Here is a 12,867-nt window from a genome sequence, read left to right as displayed (position 1 = left end):
TCATTACCAGTCACCTAAACCCAGAAAAACGAAGAAATTCCACAAAAACTATTTGCCCTCGTATTGCATTCAAAACCTATACCTCTGCTCTAAACCTCTAGCAAACTCCTGCTGCCTTTTTCCATACAACTCCCCCTCAATTTCTAAGAAGCAGATAAAGTAACTGAAAGGACAGGTGACAGCAGCCCTGAACGACAAGGGTTCACGCTCAAGAATCATTTCAAGCCAGTCCCCCTACTCCTCTGACTCTCGCCAAAGCAGTCCCGCTTCCTGGATAAAGGCGGCTACCAGGAAAACAACAGCAACAACAAACAAAAGTTACAGGCGCGTATCAACCAGCATCAGTGCCCCCATCCTTCCACAACTAGACCTATAAGGTCACCAGGCCCTGCCCTTCTCCCATTCCCTAAACCCTGGCAGCAGCTTTTCAGACGGGAAAGGATACTCTCCATATTCGACATGGTCCCACAACTTTTCTCGTGAGGAGACAGCCCAAAGCGGTGACAGGAGTTTCATAAGAGAGCGTTCAGCGTACCGCCCTGATTCCGACCTGCTGCTCCCCAAGCTCCCAGATTCGCAGTCCCACTTCCTGTTTCCGCGCAAAGCCTGCGGGGGATGGGGAGGGGGGGGTGGAACGGTCTGCGACTGAGGGGCGGAGCTTGTATAATGCCAAAATGGCTGCCTCCAAGAGAGGCTGTTAGGGTGGGCTGCAGTCGCTTGGGGGCGTCGGCGGGCTCTAGAGGTTATGCCCCTCCCCCTTGTGTTCTTAACCCAGCCCCTAACGGATTTCGTCCTCCGGCTAACCGTCTAGTTCTTTCTGTTGTTGCACTCCGAACTCTACTTACTCTTCCACCCCAACTCTTTCCACAGATTTCACACTATCCTTGGCCCCTCACTTCTGTTTTCAGAGTTTAAGTCTTACGGAGGAAGGAAAAGGTATAGGGCTTTTAAAATACTTTAAAAATATGTATAACCGTATGAAATGAGGGCTTGCGGGATTAGCGGGGTTGGTAATTTTGATTTGTGAGGTTCAGTTGAACTTTTAAAAAGGATCATGATCCTTAAAGTTTTAAGTTAGAAGGGGAGGACAAAATAAGCGCAGGTTTAAGAGGTGAAGCTGCTGTGAAGTATAAATTCGTACAAAATAGATTATTCTTATTTTTCACAGTAGATGGTGTAAATTACGAAAATTACTATGAAACCTTTCCAAAATATAATCGGTGGCAGGTTAACTGAACCACTAAGTGGTCGGCGTTTTGTATGCGATATTAAAATATCCAAAGGTAATTTATTAGACGCCATCTCTAGATTTGTGGGAAGGAAGGGGGGATCTTTACCGGTATCGCTGCATTTCGATTTAAAACTCTTGGAAATTCCAAGATCTACTTTGGAAAAAAAATAGCTAGGATTATTGTTCTCTTTCTGAGGAATTTTATAAGTTTGGCTTTAATTTTTTTCTCATCTTTAAAATTTCAATATGTGGGAAAATAATGAATACATTATTGTCTTTTTATCTTTAGGATGGTTTCCTGGTGCACCAAAATGGTCCTATAAGGTCCAGACTGTTACCTAATTATAAATGCTTGATGCTGGAAAAACCTTTTTGGGGGGAATATATAGTTTCGGGGAAAGTACAATTTGGAAGCCACTTACATAAATGAAACTATATAAAGATTATATTTATTTTTTGATCCTGCTCTGTTTCTATATGTTTCAGATGAAGGTTTACCTTTATAGAGACAAAAAAAAATGGCACATTTCATTGTTGTTCCATCACTTTCCATGCTAGATAAGCAATTGCATTTCACTGTTTGAGAACTTTATTTTTTTGTATGAAAATGAAAAATATTTTTAAATAAGTTCTTTCCTATATGCTTAATATGTATTAACATAGCTCTTACAATAAATCCACATGTAGACCAGAACAATTCACTAAAGCTTCAGAATTTCCATATTTTGTGTTATTTTTAGTTATATGTGCATAGCCTATAAAATAAGCCTTTAAAGAAAGTGTTTTTAAAGTGTTTTGCATCGCATAGAACTTCTTAAGAGAGGAATCTTTAGGATAGACTAGGGTTTTTAGTAGAATTAAGATATAAAGATTTTTACAATTAAGAAGTTTGTTATTGTTGTCCATGTTAAGTAAAAAAAAATGCATATCCTGTATCTTTGATTGATTAACCACTTAGAAGATTAAGAAATTGTTATGAGTTGTGAACTAATGTTGATTCCAAAACTTGCCCGGTTTTTTGTTGGATATCTTATGTCTTAAAGTTAGCTTTATAATTTATTTTTTGATTTTAGACATAGTAATAGAAGTATTTAAAGTATATGTATAATTGCTGCTGCTGAAGCAAGGAATTGAAATGTCTTAAAATCATAAACTTCTTTTATTACAAAGAAATATAGAAAGCAAAGACATCAAATTTCAATTGTTTTCATTAAATATTGAATATGTATAAAATATTTGTAAAACATGAGTATAGAATAAACAAAAGCAATACAGCAAACATCTGTGACCCAATTTAAGAAAGCTACCATTCCTTTTAAATTCCCGTGTGTACCCCTTCCCTGATCACATTCCTTTCCTTCCTTCCTTAGAGGCAACTGCTGTCTCAAATCTATATGTAATTTCCTTGCTTTTCTTTATAATTTTATCATAGTTTTTATATCCCTGAACAATATTTAGTTATTGTTGTGCAAATAACAAAAGTTATTTAGTTGTGCATAAACTCTGTGTAAATCATACTGCTTTTTCTTCTTTGACTTGCTTTTGTAATTCATTGTAATGTTGCTTGTCTGTATTACTGCTTGTAACCATAGTTCATTCATTTTCACTGCTGTAGAGTATTCCACTATATGAACATTTTATAATTTCCCATTCATTATTCTGATGATGGATATCTGGGTTGCTTCCAGGTTATATAGCCTCTAATAATAGTGTTATATTAACACATACTCTAAACACTTAAGATCCATAACTTACTTAACTCTCCTAACATATTAGGATGAAATCTGGAAATGTTTACTTTATTATAGAGATGATTAAAGTTAACCTTTTTAAAGTCAGATATAGGGGCGCCTGGGTGGTGCAGTCGGTTAAGCGTCCGACTTCAGCCAGGTCACGATCTCGCGGTCCGTGAGTTCGAGCCCCGCGTCGGGCTCTGGGCTGATGGCTCAGAGCCTGGAGCCTGTTTCCGATTCTGTGTCTCCCTCTCTCTCTGCCCCTCCCCCGTTCATGCTCTGTCTCTCTCTGTCCCAAAAATAAATAAACGTTGAAAAAAAAATTTAAAAAAAAATAAATAAAGTCAGATATAATCTTTAACAATATAATTTTACTCTTTCACCCTAGGAACTATTATTCATTTATTTTTTTTAATTTTTATGTATTTATTTTATTTTGAGAGAGAGACAGAGTGTGAGCGGCGGGAGGGGCAGAAAGAGAGGGAGACACAGATCTCAAGCAGGCTACAGGCTCCGAGCTGTCAGCACAGAGCCCAATGCGGGACTCGAACTCACAGACTGAGACCATGACCTGAGCTGAAGTTGGAAGCTCAACTGACTGAGTCACCCAGGCACCCCTCATTTATTGTTTATTGTATTTATATTTCTTATTATTTTGAGTTATCTTGGATCTTGGCTTTGGTTCTTCCACTCTATCAGATTAATACCTCCAACTCTGTCTCACCTAAATAGGCAACTACCTTGTTCTCCTTTCACCCTTTGAACAGGGCTATAATGATAAAGATGGCAAGTATTGGACCTCCCAAATTGTTCTTTTGGATTTTAGTTAACTTTAGATATGAAGGTTTAACTGAAGCAACATTAGTCACATATTGATAAACCCGGATGTGGTAAATTTCATTATGGATACTTATATGTGTTTTAAAATATCTGTGCATTTTAACTATGATAATTGAGATATAAAGAGCCAATATACTATCTTAACTCAGCCTCTATTGAATATATTAAAATTTGATATTATTCAAATAAAGTTAATGTAAATTATACTAATTCCTACTGTAAATTGAGTTATATTCATGGTTAATCAACTATGCTTACAATCCGTGTTAAAAAAGAACAAGCTTTGCTTTTTAAAGTTAAAAATATTTATTAAAAATTGCAGTTAAAACCTAAATTAGTTAATTTTTTTCAATTTAATTTTAGTTCTTTTGTGACTACACAGCATTTTTGTTATATTTTAACAAATGGTTTCAAGATGATCAGAAAATCAAATGGTAAATCTGGTTAAACTTTCACTGAAGTATGAAGTAAACTCTCATACACTATGAATGAGAATGGTGTACTATATGTAGTATTTCTCAAAGTTTGGTGTTCTTGTTAAAAATACAGATGGCTGGGACTCATCTCTATAGATTCTGATAGAATAAATTTGGAATAGGTCTTAGAAGTCTGTATTTTGCCTCTGTTTGTGTAATTGAAATGAACATTGTAATATAGAGTAACATATATCCTGCATTGCCTAAAATAGCTCAATGTGGATGCAACTTCATAGTTTACAAAATGCTTCTTATACATCATTTCATTTGATACTTAAAAGTAATGTAAGGCAACCTCAGCAGGCATTATGATCCTCTTTTTACCAATTAAGAGAAAAAATTAAAAACCAAAACTCAGAGATATCATATGATTTGCCCAAGCAATTTTTTTTTTAAAGTAAGCTCTACACCCAAGTGGGGCTTGAACTCACAGCCCCAAGATCAAGAGTCAAATGTTTGATCAACTGAGCCAGCCAGGTGACCCTGTCCAAGCAAGTTTTGAGCAAATGGAGTCTATATTCAGTTCAGGACTCCTTGATTTCTAACCCAGTACTTTTGAATGCATATAGCAGATTGGCAAGTAGGAATCATTAGACCACTTCTGTTTCTTGCTTTCTATACTTTAGGTACCCATTGGGTATAGGAGTAAAATGAACAGATAATTCCAGTTGTCCAGCAGTCTTTCTGGTTTCTATAAGAAGATTCAGTTTTTTAGAAATCCTAGAGAGGTAGAATCTAAGGGTTTTTTTTAGTTTTTGGTTTTTGGGGTTTTTTTAGTTTTTATTTAAATTCCAGTTAGCATAGTGTAATATTAGTTTCAGGTGTACAATTTAGTGACTCGACACTTACATACAACACCCAGTGCTCATCATAAGTATCCTCCCTAATCCCCATCACTTATTTAATCCCTCCCCCTACCTCCCCTCTGGTTACCATCCATTGTTTCTATATAGTTAAGAGTCTTTCTCGGTTTGCCTCTCTCTTTTTTTCCCCCTGTGATCATTTCTTTTGTTTCTTAAATTCTACATGTGAGTGAAATCACATGATATTTGTCTTTCTTGGACTGACTTATTTCACTTAGCATAATACTCTCTAGCTCCATCCATGTCATAGGGTCTTTCTTTGCTCACAATGGAAAAAGTTTTTCCCTAGGCTGGTATCATTTGTCTCCTGGGTTTCCTAGTCTATAACTCTTCAAGTGACAGAACAAAGAAATTAGAGCACAGCAGAGGTAAAGCTCTATTGTCTGAGACATATAGAAGGTGAGGTAGGAACAGAAGTTTAAAGACAAGAAGATGGGTTTGAGTGGCTGCAATAGGTGACCTGAAAAATATCCAGTTTGTGATTAGCAAGTGAGAGATAAACATGAGGAGACCAGATAAGAAGCTGAGTGTAAGAGTCAACTGAACAGAAACAGAAAAAAGTCTTGGATAATTAGGAAAAATACATCCATATATCTACCACCTTTATAAGTGATCATTCCTAAGATTTCATTGTTATTTTAATAACAAATGGTGATATTTGGTGATTGTAGTATATAGTTATCAGAAAGAGAATTTTTCTGGAAAGCTTTGATTATAACAGAGCACTCAAGACATTAAAATTTGCTTTTGCCAGGAAACCTTTTTAAAATGTGAATAATCAATACAATTATATCTTATCATTAGATGAGTTGATTGATTCTTAATGAGTGACATGAGAAAGAATAAAGTATTTTCCATTATTATTAGAGATGCTTTCCCCTTTGGGATGATTCCAAAGTAGTTTTGAGAGTTGTATAATTCAGAAATTCTTTAATATAGGTATAAATGCTTATAAAGAAATTCAAATTTAATATGCCTTTTTCTTATTTCTGTTATTTTACCATACAGGAGCTATTTGAAGAAAACTCAAGAGAAGAAAAAGCAAAAATAAGAGACTTTTATCAGAAGGACAAGTGAAGGCAAGGTAAAAAACAAAGCGCTTGCTCTCTTAAAAAGCTACTATTCTGTACTCGTATATCCCATTTTACTAACCACGGCACCTACACACTTAGTTCTAGACACTGCTTTTATTTACTTTCTCACCATAGACCAGTTGTAGAATTTCAAGTCAAAATTCTGTCAGTCATTCCTATGGTTTTAGAAATTTATCTGGTAACTGGTTAGTACAGAGCATGCTTTGTAAATCCTTTGAGTTCTCTAAATTTTAGTACGCACATTCTATCTTTTAAAGTTTTTTTTTTATTTTAATTCCAATTTATTTTAATGTAATTAAAATACATTCTATTATTTTTGCATGTTATTTTTTTCCCAAAATCATCTATAATGTGGCCCATAATTCTTACCTCTGGGTCAGGGTTTCTCAACCAGCACTATGGACGTTTTCGGCTGGTTAGTTCATTTGTTTTGGAGGGCTGTCCTATACATTATAGGATTTTTAGCAGTATCCCTGGCTTCCAGATGCCAGCTGCTTCCTCCCATCTCCAAAGTTGTGACAACCAAAAATGTTTCCAGAGATTGCCAAATATCCTCTGGAGGATAAAATCTCTAAGGACCAGTACTCTAGCTCTAACATCAGCTAGTGCTGCCTTATGTGTAAAACCAACAGACATACAACAGCAATAACTGCAAAACATCTTTAAGCTTACTCTTTTTTAGGAATAACTGTGGCAAAAGCAAATGCAACAATAACATCTCTAGATTTTGAACTGTTTTACTAAAATTGCTAAAATTGGATCCAGGACAGGGGTTTTGAAGTCATTGTAAAATTTTTCTCTATGGAGGCTTTTGAAACAGCAGGACATTTAGAGTCATTCAGAGCTAGGTTTGAATTTCTGGCTCCTATATTTAATAGCTGATTATTTTGGACAAGTTATTTAATCTCTGTGTTTCAATTTCCTCATTCGCACAAACAGGGGTAATAATATTTATTTCCTAGGTTTATTATGAGGATTAAATGAGATTATTCTGAATGTTAAAATACTTAAAATAGAGGCTCTCAGAAATCATAGCTTAGTAATGTCTTCTGCAGCCAAAACACCCTAAATAAAGAGGTAACCATCAAGAAAGGTATTTGAAACAAAGGAGAAAATCATACTGATATAAAAGCATGGTACCTTGGTGTGTGGAAAAATTTTGGCATTTCTATTCACCACTTCTTGAGAAAGAATTAATGTCAATAAAGTGGTCAGAGGGGCACCTGGGTGGCTCAGTAGGTTAAGCATTCAACTTCGGCTCAGGTCATGATCTCCTAGTTTGTGAGTTCGAGCCCCAGATTGGGCTCTGTGCTGACAGCTCAGAGCCTAGAGCTTGCTTAGGATTCTGTGTGCCCCTCTCTCTGCCCCTCCTCTGTTCTCCCTTTCTCTCCCTCTCTCTCTCTCTTCAAAAAAAATAAATAAACATTTAAAAGAAAAGAAAAGAAATGGGTCAGAGAAGAAGTAACAAAAAGTGTCAGAAGGGCTTTGATCAGAATGGACTATTTAATATTCTTCTGTCTAGAAAGAATGGGCGCATGTTGATTGAATCAGCATAAATGGTGGAGTGTATGGGTAGAGTAAATATGAATTTTTTCCTAGGATCTTGAGCAACAAAGAGTAGGCGATCTTCCTGTGACTCAGCCTACTCGATGATAGAGGGAGGTATTTATTTTTTGTTTGTTTTTAATGATTTTATAGTATATTCTCTCAATATTACATGATTCTCTTTGTATGTTTTATAAGAAAAAAAATTTAAATGTTTTAATGTTCATTTATTTTTGAGAGAGAGAGAGAGAGAGAGAGAGAGAGACAGTGTGTAAGCAGGGGAGGGGCAGAGAGGAGACACAGAATCTGAAGCAGGCTGCAGGCTGTGAGCTGTCAGCACAGAGCCCAACATGGGGCTCAGACTCACAAACTGTGAGATCATGATGTGAGCCAAAGTTGGGTGCTTAACTAACTGAAGCACCCAGGTGCCCCAAGAAAATGTATTTATATGAGAAAATTTTTAAATATAAAGGTTATAAATAATAATATATTAAATACCCATGTTTCCACCTCCAAGAGTTTACAATAGTCAATATTTTGTCCCATTTGTTTCCAGTTCTTTTTAAAACCAAGTAAATAAAATATAGTGAAGTTGAAGTCTTCTTTGACCACGCTCACTAGTATTATTCTCTGCTCTCCTCCTGGAGACAACTACATTCATGAGGTACTATGTGTATCCTTTTCCACGCATAAATATGCATTCAAGTAAAATATACAATATTTTGGGAGCATCTGGGTGGCGCGATTGGTTGAGTATCCAACTTCGGCTCAGGTCATAATCTCACAGTTCATGAGTCTGAGCCCTGCGTCAGGCTCTATGCTGACAGCTCAGAGCCTGGAGCCTTCTTCAAATTCTGTCTGTCTGTCTGTCTGTCTATCTCTCTCTCTCTCTCTGCCCCTCCCCTGCTCTCACTCTAGGTCTCTCTCAAAACTAAACATTTAAATAAAATAAAATAAAATAAAATATACAGTATATTTATGTTTTTAAATTTACATAAATATTAGTATATGTCTAGGTTTTGTACCCTTTATCAAACATTACTTTTGATATCTACCCGTGTTGATGTATCTACATTTGTATATGTAATAATTTATTATACAAATATGGCTCATTTTATTTATCCACTCCCTCTTCATGGACATTTATAGGTTGCTTTCATTTTTTTCCCCAATTACAAGAAATGCTGCAGTAACTAACTGTATAATGCTGTACACATTTGCAAGAGTTATCTAAGGTATATACTGAAAGTAGAATTACTGGGTCATTGAGTAGAAATATCTATCTTAAGATAAGTGGACAAGTAGTTAAAAAGGTTTTGTATACTGGAAATGAAGTTTCAAAAAGGAGTTAAATTTGCATGCATTTGATGGAAGCATTTTATGGCTTTTATTTGGGATGCTTTAGAAGTCAGACATGCCTGCTTATTTCAAAAACAGTTTAATGAAATATTGATTGCCTACTATGTGCTTAGAACTGCACAACTGATATTATGAGAAACAGAATACTGAGCTGGATGAACTAATCCAGGGTGGCTTTTATTATGCTCTTATTCAGTCAAAAGGAAAGACTACAGGACAAGATCAATGTACCACGCAAAAGTATATGAAGTGTGAGTATATCAGGTTCATTGCCTGTTTGATTTGCGTAGCTCTGGTCAAGGTTTGTCACATGCTTTCCTCCTCTCTGAACCTCACATTTATAAGACCATTATTGATTAGTTGTAGCTGAGATACACTGAAAGTTAACATTTGTCCTAAGCTGAATCTTGATCAGATCTAGGCAGTGATCCAGACTACATAAAAATTAATAGCCTGTTCCTTTTTTCAGATTTAATTCTTTATAAAAGAAATCACCGAATATTTCATATCTATCTAACTGAAGTTACCCTAACTGGAGGTAAGATACAAAGTTTAGAGAGGCAGAAATATATGACTTGGAGGAAAAAAGAGAGGTTGTGGAACTTGCTAAAGATCATACATTAGATTGTTGTGAATTTAGCCTTTCATTTCTTATTTCACCTTTCAAATAACTCCTCATTTAATATGTATTTATGAGCAGGGTAGAAAGGATCATCTTGAAAATTCCCTTTGACAATTATGTTAATAAATAAAGTATGGTTTTAGTAAGTTCAACTTTGTATAGAGGGAAGGAAAGAAAGATTATGGGCATATATTTGATAAGCATATTTTCCATTATATTATTATTTTATAGTTCTTCATTTTTTTATTTAAAGCAGTAGTAGTTGTTAGTGTTCCTTTCTCCTTTCTTATTACCCTTTCCCTAATTTTTTTTAAAAAAATTTAATGTTTATTTATTTTTGAGAGAGAGAGAGAGAGAGACAGACAGAGCGTGAGCAGGGGAGGGGCAGAGAGAAAGAGAAACACAGAGTCTGAAGAAGCTCCAGGCTCTGAGCTGTCAGCACAGAGCCCGATGCAGGGCTCAAACTCATGAACTGTGAGATCATGACCTGAGCCAAAATCGGATCAGATGCTCAACTGACTGAGCTATCCAGGTGCACCTCCCTAATTTTTTATTTTTTATTTATTTTACTCATTCTCATATTCATCCTTAGTACCAACCCTTTGGAATACTTTAAAGTCATGCCTGATCAAGGAATCTCAAGCTCAACTGAGATTTCTATACTTAGACTCAGAAGGGTTTACTAGAATTCATAGGATACAGTGCAACTTTAAGGTGAAGATTTAGTTAACTGGAATTCATAGGATACACTTCAATTAAGTGAAGATTTAGTTAATAGTCTTATATTAGGCAAAGAGGGACCACATCAGGTGCATGAATGTATAAATGTTCCAATACTTCATGTTTTTTAATATTTACTAGAAATCTATCAACTTCTAAAAAGTTACCGTTTAGAAATTTGGTGTCAATCAGAGTGATACAACCACTTCTAGTAATCACTGCGATAAACAACTTTGGTTACTATATAAATTGTTATTATCTTTTTATCTGTGTGCCTATCTCTTCATTCAGTTTATAACCTTCTTTAGGACCAGGTCATTTTATTACTTATGACTTGTGACCCCTGGAACCAACTGATTTCCTTGCATATAGTTGAAACTTAGTACATTTTTAATATTGATAAGGTTTTATTACTTTTTAAATTAGAGCTATTTCTTATATTCAGAGAGATGACTTCATAACCAGTTACATGTCTGTGATTGGGAAACATATGCAAATATTTGAGGAGTAAGAGATTTGTAAACGATTTATTAGCTGAGAGTAAGAGATTTGGAAAAGATTATTAGCTGAAGAGAGAAGACAAGAAACTCTTATTTTCAGCAGGCAAACATGTCTGTTAAAATAATCTCTCTCTAAGTGAATATATCTGAAGTTGAGAACTGCCTGTTCAATACAAATAGCAGATTATTTATGTTTATACATGTTAGATGCTTTTGAAACCAGTCAGTAACTGAGCATGAATGAGCTTCCAACAGAATTAGCAGTGGAAACTACTCTCTTATGAATCTCAGGTATCTCTGTTCTGATAATGATAAAAATTAACTAATTTTAGTGCTCGCAAAGTTGTTCCTGATTTTATGACCCTGATATCTTTATAAATGGTATAAGTTAGTTGATTGATGGTCCTGTAATTTTACAGTTATTAAATATCATATATTGAAGTGTCCTTCTGATTAGAATACCTTTCAAGAGAAATATATCCACCCCCACCACAAAAGATAATTTTTGTTGTGAATGACTAAAAAAGAAGACCTTGTCAAAATACCATGTAGTTAAGTGTTACAGGAGGCAAGTCCTGGTTTATTATTTTTTAACTGTGTCTGAAGCATTTTGGTCATAGAGATGTAGTAAGAACTTTTAAATACTTGTCCTCTCTAAAACTGAATGGGCAAAGAACTATCTTCAAGCTTATAATCATAGGACAAATTGATATCATTATACACAAAGAATACACTGATTTTATTAAATCAGTAGTTTTCTTCATGAAGCAGACTTGTGGTTTTAATTACTCTTTGGGAACTTGATGTCTTTGTACTAATGTAGTAATAGGAGATGTTTTTGTTGAATCTAATTAATTAATGAACATTTTTGGATACCTTCTTTTTCCCACAACTCTGGATGAAAAAGAAATGTAAGACATGAATGTGTCCTCAAGGAAGTTATAATTCAGTTGTGGAAATCAAACCAGCATATATTGAACAATTAGAGAACACTAAGTGTTAACTTTGCAACACTGGCTTGATGTTGAAGATATCAGTATTGACTAGAATGCTCAAGGTTTCATGGAAGACATCAGAATTAGAGGATTAGGGTAGGCCATGGGAGAAAGGAAAGTAATTCCAGATAGGTAGAATGACATGATTGAAAACATAGGGATAAAGATTAATACCTATTTACACTCCAGGGGTATGTCTGTGTTGGTATAGTCAGTAACCCCACTTTAAATCCTAACTGGGAGACTATGAAACTCTAGTGTTTATGTAGTTAAGTAATGTATTTCTTGTTTCTTCTATGGCATGTTTTCACTGACTGAAAATGCTACCAATCAAATAAGCATATCAAGGGTAATATCTTAGTAACATTTTCCTAGTTAACTCTGTCCTGTGTAGTAGAGATTAGAGATGTCAGTCTTTAAAAGATAGTTTAGAGAGGTGCCTGGGTGGCTCAGTCCTTTGGGCATCTGACTTCAGCCTAGGTCATGATCTCGCCATTCCAAAGTTCGAGCCCCACGTCGGGCTCTGTGCTGACAGCTCAGAGCCTGGAGCCTGTTTCAGATTCTGTGTCTCCCTCTCTCTCTCTCTGCCCTTTCCCACTCACACTCAGTCTCTCTCAAAAATAAACATTAAAAAAATTAATAAAAAAATAAAAGATAGTTTAGAGCTGTGTGATATTAAAATAATTTTAGAAGGTCCAGAACCGGATGAGTGAGACTGAGAAATCAATTGTCCCTGGGTTATTGGTTGATATTTATGGCTTCATTAAACTATCTTACATATAAGCAAACACAAATGTACAGCTTTTACTGTACTGCCTATAGCGACACCATTTTTTTTTTTTAGTTTGCACTTAATATGAAACAATAGCAATAATGCTGCAATAAGATC

General features: G+C 35.2%; 1 long non-coding RNA gene across 1 annotated transcript; it reads left to right on the top strand.

Moving 5' to 3' along the window:
- The first annotated feature begins 788 nt into the window (after positions 1 to 788).
- LOC123594205 lies at positions 789 to 9,682 on the top strand. Its single transcript, XR_006710706.1, has 3 exons — positions 789 to 936; positions 6,152 to 6,227; positions 9,611 to 9,682. It is a non-coding gene; the product is annotated as an uncharacterized LOC123594205 (long non-coding RNA).
- Positions 9,683 to 12,867: the final 3,185 nt, after the last annotated feature.

This window comes from Leopardus geoffroyi, chromosome X (assembly GCF_018350155.1).
Source record: "Leopardus geoffroyi isolate Oge1 chromosome X, O.geoffroyi_Oge1_pat1.0, whole genome shotgun sequence".
In the NCBI taxonomy this organism is placed as follows: Eukaryota; Metazoa; Chordata; class Mammalia; order Carnivora; family Felidae; genus Leopardus; species Leopardus geoffroyi.
This window is presented reverse-complemented; position numbering and strand designations above follow the sequence as displayed.